The following is a 17,243-nucleotide window of genomic DNA, read 5'->3' on the forward strand; positions in this document are numbered from 1 at the left end:
ATAAAATTCCAAAATCGGACCTTATTTGGCGGAGATACTCCGAAAAATCATCAAAAAAGTAGACTTTACAAGAACCAATTGCTTTTTGGTCAACAACTTTTTGTGACCCATCGATATTTAATTTGTTTGAATGCAAATTCATATTAGGGTTCCGTACGAGTTCAAAAAGGTATATCATTTCCAAATCCGACAATATTTGCCCGAGATATCCAACAAAGAAGTATGAAAAAAGTTTTGATTTTCGAACCGACCCCGATTTTGAGAAAAAAACGTGATGTAACCACTTGATTTTTGGTCGATTTGGGTCAAATTTTGGATTTTCAATTTTTTGATGCCAATCGATAGTACTGATCCTTACGAGCTCAAAATAGTATAAAATTCCAAAATCGGACCTTATTTGGCGGAGATACTCCGAAAAATCATCAAAAAAGTAGACTTTACAAGAACCAATTGCTTTTTGGTCAACAACTTTTTGTGACCCATCGATATTTAATTTGTTTGAATGCAAATTCATATTAGGGTTCCGTACGAGTTCAAAAAGGTATATCATTTCCAAATCCGACAATATTTGCCCGAGATATCCAACAAAAATTATGAAAAAAGTTTTGATTTTCGAACCGACCCCGATTTTGAGAAAAAACGTGATGTAACCACTTGATTTTTGGTTGATTTGGGTCAAATTTTGGATTTTCAATTTTTTGATGCCAATCGATAGTACTGATCCTTACGAGCTCAAAATAGTATAAAATTCCAAAATCGGACCTTATTTGGCGGAGATACTCCGAAAAATCATCAAAAAAGTAGACTTTACAAGAACCAATTGCTTTTTGGTCAACAACTTTTTGTGACCCATCGATATTTAATTTGTTTGAATGCAAATTCATATTAGGGTTCCGTACGAGTTCAAAAAGGTATATCATTTCCAAATCCGACAATATTTGCCCGAGATATCCAACAAAAATTATGAAAAAAGTTTTGATTTTCGAACCGACCCCGATTTTGGAAAAACGTGATGTAACCACTTGATTTTTGGTCGATTTGGGTCAAATTTTGGATTTTCAATTTTTTGATGCCAATCGATAGTACTGATCCTTACGAGCTCAAAATAGTATAAAATTCCAAAATCGGACCTTATTTGGCGGAGATACTCCGAAAAATCATCAAAAAAGTAGACTTTACAAGAACCAATTGCTTTTTGGTCAACAACTTTTTGTGACCCATCGATATTTAATTTGTTTGAATGCAAATTGATATTAGGGTTCCGTACGAGTTCAAAAAGGTATAACATTTCAAAATCCGACAATATATACCCGAGATATCCAACAAAGAAGTATGAAAAAAGTTTCGATTTTCGAACCGACCCCGATTTTGAGAAAAAACGTGATGTAACCACTTGATTTTTGGTCGATTTGGGTCAAATTTTGGATTTTCAATTTTTTGATGCCAATCGATAGTACTGATCCTTACGAGCTCAAAATGGTATAAAATTCCAAAATCGGACCTTATTTGGCGGAGATACTCCGAAAAATCATCAAAAAAGTAGACTTTACAAGAACCAATTGCTTTTTGGTCAACAACTTTTTGTGACCCATCGATATTTAATTTGTTTGAATGCAAATTGATATTAGGGTTCCGTACGAGTTCAAAAAGGTATAACATTTCAAAATCCGACAATATATACCCGAGATATCCAACAAAGAAGTATGAAAAAAGTTTCGATTTTCGAACCGACCCCGATTTTGAGAAAAAACGTGATGTAACCACTTGATTTTTGGTCGATTTGGGTCAAATTTTGGATTTTCAATTTTTTGATGCCAATCGATAGTACTGATCCTTACGAGCTCAAAATGGTATAAAATTCCAAAATCGGACCTTATTTGGCGGAGATACTCCGAAAAATCATCAAAAAAGTAGACTTTACAAGAACCAATTGCATTTTGGTCAACAACTTTTTGTGACCCATCGATATTTAATTTGTTTGAATGCAAATTCATATAAGGGTTCCGTACGAGTTCAAAAAGGTATAACATTTCAAAATCCGACAATATATACCCGAGATATCCAACAAAGAAGTATGAAAAAAGTTTCGATATTCGAACCGACCGCGATTTTGAGAAAAAACGTGATGTAACCACTTGATTTTTGGTCGATTTGGGTCAAATTTTGGATTTTCAATTTTTTGATGCCAATCGATAGTACTGATCCTTACGAGCTCAAAATGGTATAAAATTCCAAAATCGGACCTTATTTGGCGGAGATACTCCGAAAAATCATCAAAAAAGTAGACTTTACAAGAACCAATTGCTTTTTGGTCAACAACTTTTTGTGACCCATCGATATTTAATTTGTTTGAATGCAAATTGATATTAGGGTTCCGTACGAGTTCAAAAAGGTATAACATTTCAAAATCCGACAATATATACCCGAGATATCCAACAAAGAAGTATGAAACAAGTTTTGATTTTCGAACCGACCCCGATTTTGAGAAAAAACGTGATGTAACCACTTGATTTTTGGTCGATTTGGGTCAAATTTTGGATTTTCAATTTTTTGATGCCAATCGATAGTACTGATCCTTACGAGCTCAAAATAGTATAAAATTCCAAAATCGGACCTTATTTGGCGGAGATACTCCGAAAAATCTTAAAAAAAGTAGACTTTACAAGAACCAATTGCTTTTTGGTCAACAACTTTTTGTGACCCATCGATATTTAATTTGTTTGAATGCAAATTGATATTAGGGTTCCGTACGAGTTCAAAAAGGTATAACATTTCAAAATCCGACAATATATACCCGAGATATCCAACAAAGAAGTATGAAAAAAGTTTCGATTTTCGAACCGACCCCGATTTTGAGAAAAAACGTGATGTAACCACTTGATTTTTGGTCGATTTGGGTCAAATTTTGGATTTTCAATTTACGAGCTCAAAATGGTATAAAATTCCAAAATCGGACCTTATTTGGCGGAGATACTCCGAAAAATCATCAAAAAAGTAGACTTTACAAGAACCAATTGCTTTTTGGTCAACAACTTTTTGTGACCCATCGATATTTAATTTGTTTGAATGCAAATTCATATTAGGGTTCCGTACGAGTTCAAAAAGGTATATCATTTCCAAATCCGACAATATTTGCCCGAGATATCCAACAAAGAAATATGAAAAAAGTTTTGATTTTCGAACCGACCCCGATTTTGAGAAAAAACGTGATGTAACCACTTGATTTTTGGTCGATTTGGGTCAAATTTTGGATTTTCAATTTTTTGATGCCAATCGATAGTACTGATCCTTACGAGCTCAAAATAGTATAAAATTCCAAAATCGGACCTTATTTGGCGGAGATACTCCGAAAAATCATCAAAAAAGTAGACTTTACAAGAACCAATTGCTTTTTGGTCAACAACTTTTTGTGACCCATCGATATTTAATTTGTTTGAATGCAAATTCATATTAGGGTTCCGTACGAGTTCAAAAAGGTATATCATTTCCAAATCCGACAATATTTGCCCGAGATATCCAACAAAAATTATGAAAAAAGTTTTGATTTTCGAACCGACCCCGATTTTGAGAAAAAAACGTGATGTAACCACTTGATTTTTGGTCGATTTGGGTCAAATTTTGGATTTTCAATTTTTTGATGCCAATCGATAGTACTGATCCTTACGAGCTCAAAATAGTATAAAATTCCAAAATCGGACCTTATTTGGCGGAGATACTCCGAAAAATCATCAAAAAAGTAGACTTTACAAGAACCAATTGCTTTTTGGTCAACAACTTTTTGTGACCCATCGATATTTAATTTGTTTGAATGCAAATTGATATTAGGGTTCCGTACGAGTTCAAAAAGGTATAACATTTCAAAATCCGACAATATATACCCGAGATATCCAACAAAGAAGTATGAAAAAAGTTTCGATTTTCGAACCGACCCCGATTTTGAGAAAAAACGTGATGTAACCACTTGCTTTTGGTCGATTTGGGTCAAATTTTGGATTTTCAATTTTTTGATGCCAATCGATAGTACTGATCCTTACGGGCTCAAAATAGTATAAAATTCCAAAATCGGACCTTATTTGGCGGAGATACTCCGAAAAATCATCAAAAAAGTAGACTTTACAAGAACCAATTGCTTTTTGGTCAACAACTTTTTGTGACCCATCGATATTTAATTTGTTTGAATGCAAATTCATATTAGGGTTCCGTACGAGTTCAAAAAGGTATATCATTTCCAAATCCGACAATATTTGCCCGAGATATCCAACAAAGAAGTATGAAAAAAGTTTTGATTTTCGAACCGACCCCGATTTTGAGAAAAAACGTGATGTAACCACTTGATTTTTGGTCGATTTGGGTCAAATTTTGGATTTTCAATTTTTTGATGCCAATCGATAGTACTGATCCTTACGAGCTCAAAATGGTATAAAATTCCAAAATCGGACCTTATTTGGCGGAGATACTCCGAAAAATCATCAAAAAAGTAGACTTTACAAGAACCAATTGCTTTTTGGTCAACAACTTTTTGTGACCCATCGATATTTAATTTGTTTGAATGCAAATTCATATAAGGGTTCCGTACGAGTTCAAAAAGGTATATCATTTCCAAATCCGACAATATTTGCCCGAGATATCCAACAAAAATTATGAAAAAAGTTTTGATTTTCGAACCGACCCCGATTTTGAGAAAAAACGTGATGTAACCACTTGATTTTTGGTCGATTTGGGTCAAATTTTGGATTTTCAATTTTTTGATGCCAATCGATAGTACTGATCCTTACGAGCTCAAAATGGTATAAAATTCCAAAATCGGACCTTATTTGGCGGAGATACTCCGAAAAATCATCAAAAAAGTAGACTTTACAAGAACCAATTGCTTTTTGGTCAACAACTTTTTGTGACCCATCGATATTTAATTTGTTTGAATGCAAATTGATATTAGGGTTCCGTACGAGTTCAAAAAGGTATAACATTTCAAAATCCGACAATATATACCCGAGATATCCAACAAAGAAGTATGAAAAAAGTTTCGATTTTCGAACCGACCCCGATTTTGAGAAAAAACGTGATGTAACCACTTGATTTTTGGTCGATTTGGGTCAAATTTTGGATTTTCAATTTTTTGATGTCAATCGATAGTACTGATCCTTACGAGCTCAAAATGGTATAAAATTCCAAAATCGGACCTTATTTGGCGAAGATACTCCGAAAAATCATCAAAAAAGTAGACTTTACAAGAACCAATTGCTTTTTGGTCAACAACTTTTTGTGACCCATCGATATTTAATTTGTTTGAATGCAAATTCATATAAGGGTTCCGTACGAGTTCAAAAAGGTATAACATTTCAAAATCCGACAATATATACCCGAGATATCCAACAAAGAAGTATGAAAAAAGTTTTGATTTTCGAACCGACCCCGATTTTGAGAAAAAACGTGATGTAATCACTTGATTTTTGGTCGATTTGGGTCAAATTTTGGATTTTCAATTTTTTGATGCCAATCGATAGTACTGATCCTTACGAGCTCAAAATAGTATAAAATTCCAAAATCGGACCTTATTTGGCGGAGATACTCCGAAAAATCTTAAAAAAAGTAGACTTTACAAGAACCAATTGCTTTTTGGTCAACAACTTTTTGTGACCCATCGATATTTAATTTGTTTGAATGCAAATTGATATTAGGGTTCCGTACGAGTTCAAAAAGGTATAACATTTCAAAATCCGACAATATATACCCGAGATATCCAACAAAGAAGTATGAAAAAAGTTTCGATTTTCGAACCGACCCCGATTTTGAGAAAAAACGTGATGTAACCACTTGATTTTTGGTCGATTTGGGTCAAATTTTGGATTTTCAATTTTTTGATGCCAATCGATAGTACTGATCCTTACGAGCTCAAAATGGTATAAAATTCCAAAATCGGACCTTATTTGGCGGAGATACTCCGAAAAATCATCAAAAAAGTAGACTTTACAAGAACCAATTGCTTTTTGGTCAACAACTTTTTGTGACCCATCGATATTTAATTTGTTTGAATGCAAATTCATATAAGGGTTCCGTACGAGTTCAAAAAGGTATATCATTTCCAAATCCGACAATATTTGCCCGAGATATCCAACAAAAATTATGAAAAAAGTTTTGATTTTCGAACCGACCCCGATTTTGAGAAAAAACGTGATGTAACCACTTGATTTTTGGTCGATTTGGGTCAAATTTTGGATTTTCAATTTTTTGATGCCAATCGATAGTACTGATCCTTACGAGCTCAAAATGGTATAAAATTCCAAAATCGGACCTTATTTGGCGGAGATACTCCGAAAAATCATCAAAAAAGTAGACTTTACAAGAACCAATTGCTTTTTGGTCAACAACTTTTTGTGACCCATCGATATTTAATTTGTTTGAATGCAAATTGATATTAGGGTTCCGTACGAGTTCAAAAAGGTATAACATTTCAAAATCCGACAATATATACCCGAGATATCCAACAAAGAAGTATGAAAAAAGTTTCGATTTTCGAACCGACCCCGATTTTGAGAAAAAACGTGATGTAACCACTTGATTTTTGGTCGATTTGGGTCAAATTTTGGATTTTCAATTTTTTGATGTCAATCGATAGTACTGATCCTTACGAGCTCAAAATGGTATAAAATTCCAAAATCGGACCTTATTTGGCGAAGATACTCCGAAAAATCATCAAAAAAGTAGACTTTACAAGAACCAATTGCTTTTTGGTCAACAACTTTTTGTGACCCATCGATATTTAATTTGTTTGAATGCAAATTCATATAAGGGTTCCGTACGAGTTCAAAAAGGTATAACATTTCAAAATCCGACAATATATACCCGAGATATCCAACAAAGAAGTATGAAAAAAGTTTTGATTTTCGAACCGACCCCGATTTTGAGAAAAAACGTGATGTAATCACTTGATTTTTGGTCGATTTGGGTCAAATTTTGGATTTTCAATTTTTTGATGCCAATCGATAGTACTGATCCTTACGAGCTCAAAATAGTATAAAATTCCAAAATCGGACCTTATTTGGCGGAGATACTCCGAAAAATCTTAAAAAAAGTAGACTTTACAAGAACCAATTGCTTTTTGGTCAACAACTTTTTGTGACCCATCGATATTTAATTTGTTTGAATGCAAATTGATATTAGGGTTCCGTACGAGTTCAAAAAGGTATAACATTTCAAAATCCGACAATATATACCCGAGATATCCAACAAAGAAGTATGAAAAAAGTTTCGATTTTCGAACCGACCCCGATTTTGAGAAAAAACGTGATGTAACCACTTGATTTTTGGTCGATTTGGGTCAAATTTTGGATTTTCAATTTTTTGATGCCAATCGATAGTACTGATCCTTACGGGCTCAAAATAGTATAAAATTCCAAAATCGGACCTTATTTGGCGGAGATACTCCGAAAAATCATCAAAAAAGTAGACTTTACAAGAACCAATTGCTTTTTGGTCAACAACTTTTTGTGACCCATCGATATTTAATTTGTTTGAATGCAAATTCATATTAGGGTTCCGTACGAGTTCAAAAAGGTATATCATTTCCAAATCCGACAATATTTGCCCGAGATATCCAACAAAGAAGTATGAAAAAAGTTTTGATTTTCGAACCGACCCCGATTTTGAGAAAAAACGTGATGTAACCACTTGATTTTTGGTCGATTTGGGTCAAATTTTGGATTTTCAATTTTTTGATGCCAATCGATAGTACTGATCCCTTCGAGCTCAAAATGGTATAAAATTCCAAAATCGGACCTTATTTGGCGGAGATACTCCGAAAAATCATCAAAAAAGTAGACTTTACAAGAACCAATTGCTTTTTGGTCAACAACTTTTTGTGACCCATCGATATTTAATTTGTTTGAATGCAAATTCATATAAGGGTTCCGTACGAGTTCAAAAAGGTATATCATTTCCAAATCCGACAATATTTGCCCGAGATATCCAACAAAAATTATGAAAAAAGTTTTGATTTTCGAACCGACCCCGATTTTGAGAAAAAACGTGATGTAACCACTTGATTTTTGGTCGATTTGGGTCAAATTTTGGATTTTCAATTTTTTGATGCCAATCGATAGTACTGATCCTTACGAGCTCAAAATGGTATAAAATTCCAAAATCGGACCTTATTTGGCGGAGATACTCCGAAAAATCATCAAAAAAGTAGACTTTACAAGAACCAATTGCTTTTTGGTCAACAACTTTTTGTGACCCATCGATATTTAATTTGTTTGAATGCAAATTGATATTAGGGTTCCGTACGAGTTCAAAAAGGTATAACATTTCAAAATCCGACAATATATACCCGAGATATCCAACAAAGAAGTATGAAAAAAGTTTCGATTTTCGAACCGACCCCGATTTTGAGAAAAAACGTGATGTAACCACTTGATTTTTGGTCGATTTGGGTCAAATTTTGGATTTTCAATTTTTTGATGCCAATCGATAGTACTGATCCTTACGAGCTCAAAATGGTATAAAATTCCAAAATCTGACCTTATTTGGCGAAGATACTCCGAAAAATCATCAAAAAAGTAGACTTTACAAGAACCAATTGCTTTTTGGTCAACAACTTTTTGTGACCCATCGATATTTAATTTGTTTGAATGCAAATTCATATAAGGGTTCCGTACGAGTTCAAAAAGGTATAACATTTCAAAATCCGACAATATATACCCGAGATATCCAACAAAGAAGTATGAAAAAAGTTTCGATTTTCGAACCGACCCCGATTTTGAGAAAAAACGTGATGTAACCACTTGATTTTTGGTCGATTTGGGTCAAATTTTGGATTTTCAATTTTTTGATGCCAATCGATAGTACTGATCCTTACGAGCTCAAAATAGTATAAAATTCCAAAATCGGACCTTATTTGGCGAAGATACTCCGAAAAATCTTAAAAAAAGTAGACTTTACAAGAACCAATTGCTTTTTGGTCAACAACTTTTTGTGACCCATCGATATTTAATTTGTTTGAATGCAAATTCATATAAGGGTTCCGTACGAGTTCAAAAAGGTATAACATTTCAAAATCCGACAATATATACCCGAGATATCCAACAAAGAAGTATGAAAAAAGTTTTGATTTTCGAACCGACCCCGATTTTGAGAAAAAACGTGATGTAATCACTTGATTTTTGGTCGATTTGGGTCAAATTTTGGATTTTCAATTTTTTGATGCCAATCGATAGTACTGATCCTTACGAGCTCAAAATAGTATAAAATTCCAAAATCGGACCTTATTTGGCGGAGATACTCCGAAAAATCTTAAAAAAAGTAGACTTTACAAGAACCAATTGCTTTTTGGTCAACAACTTTTTGTGACCCATCGATATTTAATTTGTTTGAATGCAAATTGATATTAGGGTTCCGTACGAGTTCAAAAAGGTATAACATTTCAAAATCCGACAATATATACCCGAGATATCCAACAAAGAAGTATGAAAAAAGTTTCGATTTTCGAACCGACCCCGATTTTGAGAAAAAACGTGATGTAACCACTTGATTTTTGGTCGATTTGGGTCAAATTTTGGATTTTCAATTTACGAGCTCAAAATGGTATAAAATTCCAAAATCGGACCTTATTTGGCGGAGATACTCCGAAAAATCATCAAAAAAGTAGACTTTACAAGAACCAATTGCTTTTTGGTCAACAACTTTTTGTGACCCATCGATATTTAATTTGTTTGAATGCAAATTCATATTAGGGTTCCGTACGAGTTCAAAAAGGTATATCATTTCCAAATCCGACAATATTTGCCCGAGATATCCAACAAAGAAATATGAAAAAAGTTTTGATTTTCGAACCGACCCCGATTTTGAGAAAAAACGTGATGTAACCACTTGATTTTTGGTCGATTTGGGTCAAATTTTGGATTTTCAATTTTTTGATGCCAATCGATAGTACTGATCCTTACGAGCTCAAAATAGTATAAAATACCAAAATCGGACCTTATTTGGCGGAGATACTCCGAAAAATCATCAAAAAAGTAGACTTTACAAGAACCAATTGCTTTTTGGTCAACAACTTTTTGTGACCCATCGATATTTAATTTGTTTGAATGCAAATTGATATTAGGGTTCCGTACGAGTTCAAAAAGGTATAACATTTCAAAATCCGACAATAAATACCCGAGATATCCAACAAAGAAGTATGAAAAAAGTTTCGATTTTCGAACCGACCCCGATTTTGAGAAAAAACGTGATGTAACCACTTGATTTTTGGTCGATTTGGGTCAAATTTTGGATTTTCAATTTTTTGATGCCAATCGATAGTACTGATCCTTACGAGCTCAAAATAGTATAAAATTCCAAAATCGGACCTTATTTGGCGGAGATACTCCGAAAAATCATCAAAAAAGTAGACTTTACAAGAACCAATTGCTTTTTGGTCAACAACTTTTTGTGACCCATCGATATTTAATTTGTTTGAATGCAAATTGATATTAGGGTTCCGTACGAGTTCAAAAATGTATATCATTTCCAAATCCGACAATATTTGCCCGAGATATCCAACAAATAAGTATGAAAAAAGTTTCGATTTTCGAACCGACCCCGATTTTGAGAAAAAACGTGATGTAACCACTTGATTTTTGGTCGATTTGGGTCAAATTTTGGATTTTCAATTTTTTGATGCCAATCGATAGTACTGATCCTTACGGGCTCAAAATAGTATAAAATTCCAAAATCGGACCTTATTTGGCGGAGATACTCCGAAAAATCATCAAAAAAGTAGACTTTACAAGAACCAATTGCTTTTTGGTCAACAACTTTTTGTGACCCATCGATATTTAATTTGTTTGAATGCAAATTCATATTAGGGTTCCGTACGAGTTCAAAAAGGTATATCATTTCCAAATCCGACAATATTTGCCCGAGATATCCAACAAAGAAGTATGAAAAAAGTTTTGATTTTCGAACCGACCCCGATTTTGAGAAAAAACGTGATGTAACCACTTGATTTTTGGTCGATTTGGGTCAAATTTTGGATTTTCAATTTTTTGATGCCAATCGATAGTACTGATCCTTACGAGCTCAAAATGGTATAAAATTCCAAAATCGGACCTTATTTGGCGGAGATACTCCGAAAAATCATCAAAAAAGTAGACTTTACAAGAACCAATTGCTTTTTGGTCAACAACTTTTTGTGACCCATCGATATTTAATTTGTTTGAATGCAAATTCATATAAGGGTTCCGTACGAGTTCAAAAAGGTATATCATTTCCAAATCCGACAATATTTGCCCGAGATATCCAACAAAAATTATGAAAAAAGTTTTGATTTTCGAACCGACCCCGATTTTGAGAAAAAAAAAGTGATTGATTGATTTGATTTTTGGTCGATTTGGGTCAAATTTTGGATTTTCAATTTTTTGATGCCAATCGATAGTACTGATCCTTACGAGCTCAAAATAGTATAAAATTCCAAAATCGGACCTTATTTGGCGGAGATACTCCGAAAAATCATCAAAAAAGTAGACTTTACAAGAACCAATTGCTTTTTGGTCAACAACTTTTTGTGACCCATCGATATTTAATTTGTTTGAATGCAAATTCATATTAGGGTTCCGTACGAGTTCAAAAAGGTATATCATTTCCAAATCCGGCAATATTTGCCCGAGATATCCAACAAAGAAGTATGAAAAAAGTTTTGATTTTCGAACCGACCCCGATTTTGAGAAAAAACGTGATGTAACCACTTGATTTTTGGTCGATTTGGGTCAAATTTTGGATTTTCAATTTTTTGATGCCAATCGATAGTACTGATCCTTACGAGCTCAAAATGGTATAAAATTCCAAAATCGGACCTTATTTGGCGGAGATACTCCGAAAAATCATCAAAAAAGTAGACTTTACAAGAACCAATTGCTTTTTGGTCAACAACTTTTTGTGACCCATCGATATTTAATTTGTTTGAATGCAAATTCATATAAGGGTTCCGTACGAGTTCAAAAAGGTATATCATTTCAAAATCCGACAATATATACCCGAGATATCCAACAAAGAAGTATGAAAAAAGTTTCGATATTCGAACCGACCGCGATTTTGAGAAAAAACGTGATGTAACCACTTGATTTTTGGTCGATTTGGGTCAAATTTTGGATTTTCAATTTTTTGATGCCAATCGATAGTACTGATCCTTACGAGCTCAAAATGGTATAAAATTCCAAAATCGGACCTTATTTGGCGGAGATACTCCGAAAAATCATCAAAAAAGTAGACTTTACAAGAACCAATTGCTTTTTGGTCAACAACTTTTTGTGACCCATCGATATTTATTTTGTTTGAATGCAAATTCATATAAGGGTTCCGTACGAGTTCAAAAAGGTATAACATTTCAAAATCCGACAATATATACCCGAGATATCTAACAAAGAAGTATGAAAAAAGTTTCGATATTCGAACCGACCCCGATTTTGAGAAAAAACGTGATGTAACCACTTGATTTTTGGTCGATTTGGGTCAAATTTTGGATTTTCAATTTACGAGCTCAAAATGGTATAAAATTCCAAAATCGGACCTTATTTGGCGGAGACACTCCGAAAAATCATCAAAAAAGTAGACCTTACAAGAACCAATTGCTTTTTGGTCAACAACTTTTTGTGACCCATCGATATTTATTTTGTTTGAATGCAAATTCATATAAGGGTTCCGTACGAGTTCAAAAAGGTATAACATTTCAAAATCCGACAATATATACCCGAGATATCTAACAAAGAAGTATGAAAAAAGTTTCGATATTCGAACCGACCCCGATTTTGAGAAAAAACGTGATGTAACCACTTGATTTTTGGTCGATTTGGGTCAAATTTTGGATTTTCAATTTACGAGCTCAAAATGGTATAAAATTCCAAAATCGGACCTTATTTGGCGGAGACACTCCGAAAAATCATCAAAAAAGTAGACCTTACAAGAACCAATTGCTTTTTGGTCAACAACTTTTTGTGACCCATCGATATTTAATTTGTTTGAATGCAAATTCATATTAGGGTTCCGTACGAGTTCAAAAAGGTATATCATTTCCAAATCCGACAATATTTGCCCGAGATATCCAACAAAAATTATGAAAAAAGTTTTGATTTTCGAACCGACCCCGATTTTGAGAAAAAACGTGATGTAACCACTTGATTTTTGGTCGATTTGGGTCAAATTTTGGATTTTCAATTTTTTGATGCCAATCGATAGTACTGATCCTTACGGGCTCAAAATAGTATAAAATTCCAAAATCGGACCTTATTTGGCGGAGATACTCCGAAAAATCATCAAAAAAGTAGACTTTACAAGAACCAATTGCTTATTGGTCAACAACTTTTTGTGACCCATCGATATTTAATTTGTTTGAATGCAAATTCATATTAGGGTTCCGTACGAGTTCAAAAAGGTATATCATTTCCAAATCCGACAATATTTGCCCGAGATATCCAACAAAAATTATGAAAAAAGTTTTGATTTTCGAACCGACCCCGATTTTGAGAAAAAACGTGATGTAACCACTTGATTTTTGGTCGATTTGGGTCAAATTTTGGATTTTCAATTTACGAGCTCAAAATGGTATAAAATTCCAAAATCGGACCTTATTTGGCGGAGATACTCCGAAAAATCTTAAAAAAAGTAGACTTTACAAGAACCAATTGCTTTTTGGTCAACAACTTTTTGTGACCCATCGATATTTAATTTGTTTGAATGCAAATTGATATTAGGGTTCCGTACGAGTTCAAAAAGGTATAACATTTCAAAATCCGACAATATATACCCGAGATATCCAACAAAGAAGTATGAAAAAAGTTTCGATTTTCGAACCGACCCCGATTTTGAGAAAAAACGTGATGTAACCACTTGATTTTTGGTCGATTTGGGTCAAATTTTGGATTTTCAATTTACGAGCTCAAAATGGTATAAAATTCCAAAATCGGACCTTATTTGGCGGAGATACTCCGAAAAATCATCAAAAAAGTAGACTTTACAAGAACCAATTGCTTTTTGGTCAACAACTTTTTGTGACCCATCGATATTTAATTTGTTTGAATGCAAATTGATATTAGGGTTCCGTACGAGTTCAAAAAGGTATAACATTTCAAAATCCGACAATATATACCCGAGATATCCAACAAAGAAGTATGAAAAAAGTTTCGATTTTCGAACCGACCCCGATTTTCAGAAAAACGTGATGTAACCACTTGATTTTTGGTCGATTTGGGTCAAATTTTGGATTTTCAATTTTTTGATGCCAATCGATAGTACTGATCCTTACGAGCTCAAAATAGTATAAAATTCCAAAATCGGACCTTATTTGGCGGAGATACTCCGAAAAATCATCAAAAAAGTAGACTTTACAAGAACCAATTGCTTTTTGGTCAACAGCTTTTTGTGACCCATCGATATTTAATTTGTTTGAATGCAAATTCATATAAGGGTTCCGTACGAGTTCAAAAAGGTATAACATTTCAAAATCCGACAATATATACCCGAGATATCCAACAAAGAAGTATGAAAAAAGTTTCGATATTCGAACCGACCCCGATTTTGAGAAAAAACGTGATGTAACCACTTGATTTTTGGTCGATTTGGGTCAAATTTTGGATTTTCAATTTACGAGCTCAAAATGGTATAAAATTCCAAAATCGGACCTTATTTGGCGGAGACACTCCGAAAAATCATCAAAAAAGTAGACTTTACAAGAACCAATTGCTTTTTGGTCAACAACTTTTTGTGACCCATCGATATTTAATTTGTTTGAATGCAAATTGATATTAGGGTTCCGTACGAGTTCAAAAAGGTATAACATTTCAAAATCCGACAATATATACCCGAGATATCCAACAAAGAAGTATGAAAAAAGTTTCGATTTTCGAACCGACCCCGATTTTCAGAAAAACGTGATGTAACCACTTGATTTTTGGTCGATTTGGGTCAAATTTTGGATTTTCAATTTTTTGATGCCAATCGATAGTACTGATCCTTACGAGCTCAAAATAGTATAAAATTCCAAAATCGGACCTTATTTGGCGGAGATACTCCGAAAAATCATCAAAAAAGTAGACTTTACAAGAACCAATTGCTTTTTGGTCAACAACTTTTTGTGACCCATCGATATTTAATTTGTTTGAATGCAAATTGATATTAGGGTTCCGTACGAGTTCAAAAAGGTATAACATTTCAAAATCCGACAATATATACCCGAGATATCCAACAAAGAAGTATGAAAAAAGTTTCGATATTCGAACCGACCCCGATTTTGAGAAAAAACGTGATGTAACCACTTGATTTTTGGTCGATTTGGGTCAAATTTTGGATTTTCAATTTACGAGCTCAAAATGGTATAAAATTCCAAAATCGGACCTTATTTGGCGGAGATACTCCGAAAAATCATCAAAAAAGTAGACTTTACAAGAACCAATTGCTTTTTGGTCAACAACTTTTTGTGACCCATCGATATTTAATTTGTTTGAATGCAAATTCATATAAGGGTTCCGTACGAGTTCAAAAAGGTATAACATTTCAAAATCCGACAATATATACCCGAGATATCCAACAAAGAAGTATGAACAAAGTTTCGATTTTCGAACCGACCCCGATTTTCAGAAAAACGTGATGTAACCACTTGATTTTTGGTCGATTTGGGTCAAATTTTGGATTTTCAATTTTTTGATGCCAATCGATAGTACTGATCCTTACGAGCTCAAAATAGTATAAAATTCCAAAATCGGACCTTATTTGGCGGAGATACTCCGAAAAATCATCAAAAAAGTAGACTTTACAAGAACCAATTGCTTATTGGTCAACAACTTTTTGTGACCCATCGATATTTAATTTGTTTGAATGCAAATTCATATTAGGGTTCCGTACGAGTTCAAAAAGGTATATCATTTCCAAATCCGACAATATTTGCCCGAGATATCCAACAAAAATTATGAAAAAAGTTTTGATTTTCGAACCGACCCCGATTTTGAGAAAAAACGTGATGTAACCACTTGATTTTTGGTCGATTTGGGTCAAATTTTGGATTTTCAATTTACGAGCTCAAAATAGTATAAAATTCCAAAATCGGACCTTATTTGGCGGAGATACTCCGAAAAATCATCAAAAAAGTAGACTTTACAAGAACCAATTGCTTTTTGGTCAACAACTTTTTGTGACCCATCGATATTTAATTTGTTTGAATGCAAATTCATATTAGGGTTCCGTACGAGTTCAAAAAGGTATATCATTTCAAAATCCGACAATAAATACCCGAGATATCCAAAAAAGAAGTATGAAAAAAGTTTTGATTTTCGAACCGACCACGATTTTGAGAAAAAACGTGATGTAACCACTTGATTTTTGGTCGATTTGGGTCAAATTTTGGATTTTCAATTTTTTGATGCCAATCGATAGTACTGATCCTTACGAGCTCAAAATAGTATAAAATTCCAAAATCGGACCTTATTTGGCGGAGATACTCCGAAAAATCATCAAAAAAGTAGACTTTACAAGAACCAATTGCTTTTTGGTCAACAACTTTTTGTGACCCATCGATTTTTAGCTTGTTTGTTAGTCGCTTGTCATTTGGTTATAAGTTCATAAGCTGAATATTGTATTTCATCGATTGTGTGCCAGCATACTTTCAGGATTAAATTTAAAGGATATATCCTGAGTCGTCAACAGCGAATAAAATACCGCAACTCGTTTATTTTACGGCTTTCTTTCAGGATGAGCGTTGAAAGCAAAGGCACAAACCTTACGTTATATAATTAAAAGTACCACGCGAATTGATTACTGCGCAGAATTAAAAGCAAAGACACAAACCATAACCGCTTAGAAATAAAAGTACCACGCGAATGGATATTTGGCACAAGAAATTAGCTGAAAATCAATAAAATCAATGATTGCGCAGCATATTTTCTGGCTGAGTAGCATAAAAGAAGCCGTAACTAATTAAAAATACACATACTTTCAGGCTAAATCGTTAAAGCACGTTTGAACCCTGCTCAAGATTCTTAAAATATAGAGCATTTGTCTAGAATGAGCTCAATTATTTAACAAACATAAGACGGTTAAGGCAAGGATGTCCTTGGGTATCTTGTGCGGACATGTTGCTGCATTGAATATAGCAAAAAATTAACCCTATTGTTGTCTTTCGGGCAGCTGAGACTCCTGGATGCCGCGCTTAACTTGACAGGACCCGAGTCCTTTCGGTTGTATAGTGCATAGACAAATGGCTGTAGCTCGCCATATCGCCATAT

At 33.9% G+C, this 17,243-nt stretch overlaps 1 protein-coding gene across 3 annotated transcripts in view; it reads right to left on the bottom strand.

Annotated features, from left to right (window-relative positions):
- The window catches only part of LOC115768436 (peptide transporter family 1), a 52,511-nt gene that overhangs the window by 19,540 nt on the left and 15,728 nt on the right, over positions 1-17,243 (bottom strand). The gene's annotated exons all lie outside the window — the stretch shown is intronic.

The sequence above is a fragment of the Drosophila novamexicana genome, unplaced genomic scaffold, assembly GCF_003285875.2.
Source record: "Drosophila novamexicana strain 15010-1031.04,08,12 unplaced genomic scaffold, DnovRS2.1 tig00001783-arrow-arrow-pilon, whole genome shotgun sequence".
Lineage (NCBI taxonomy): Eukaryota > Metazoa > Arthropoda > Insecta > Diptera > Drosophilidae > Drosophila > Drosophila novamexicana.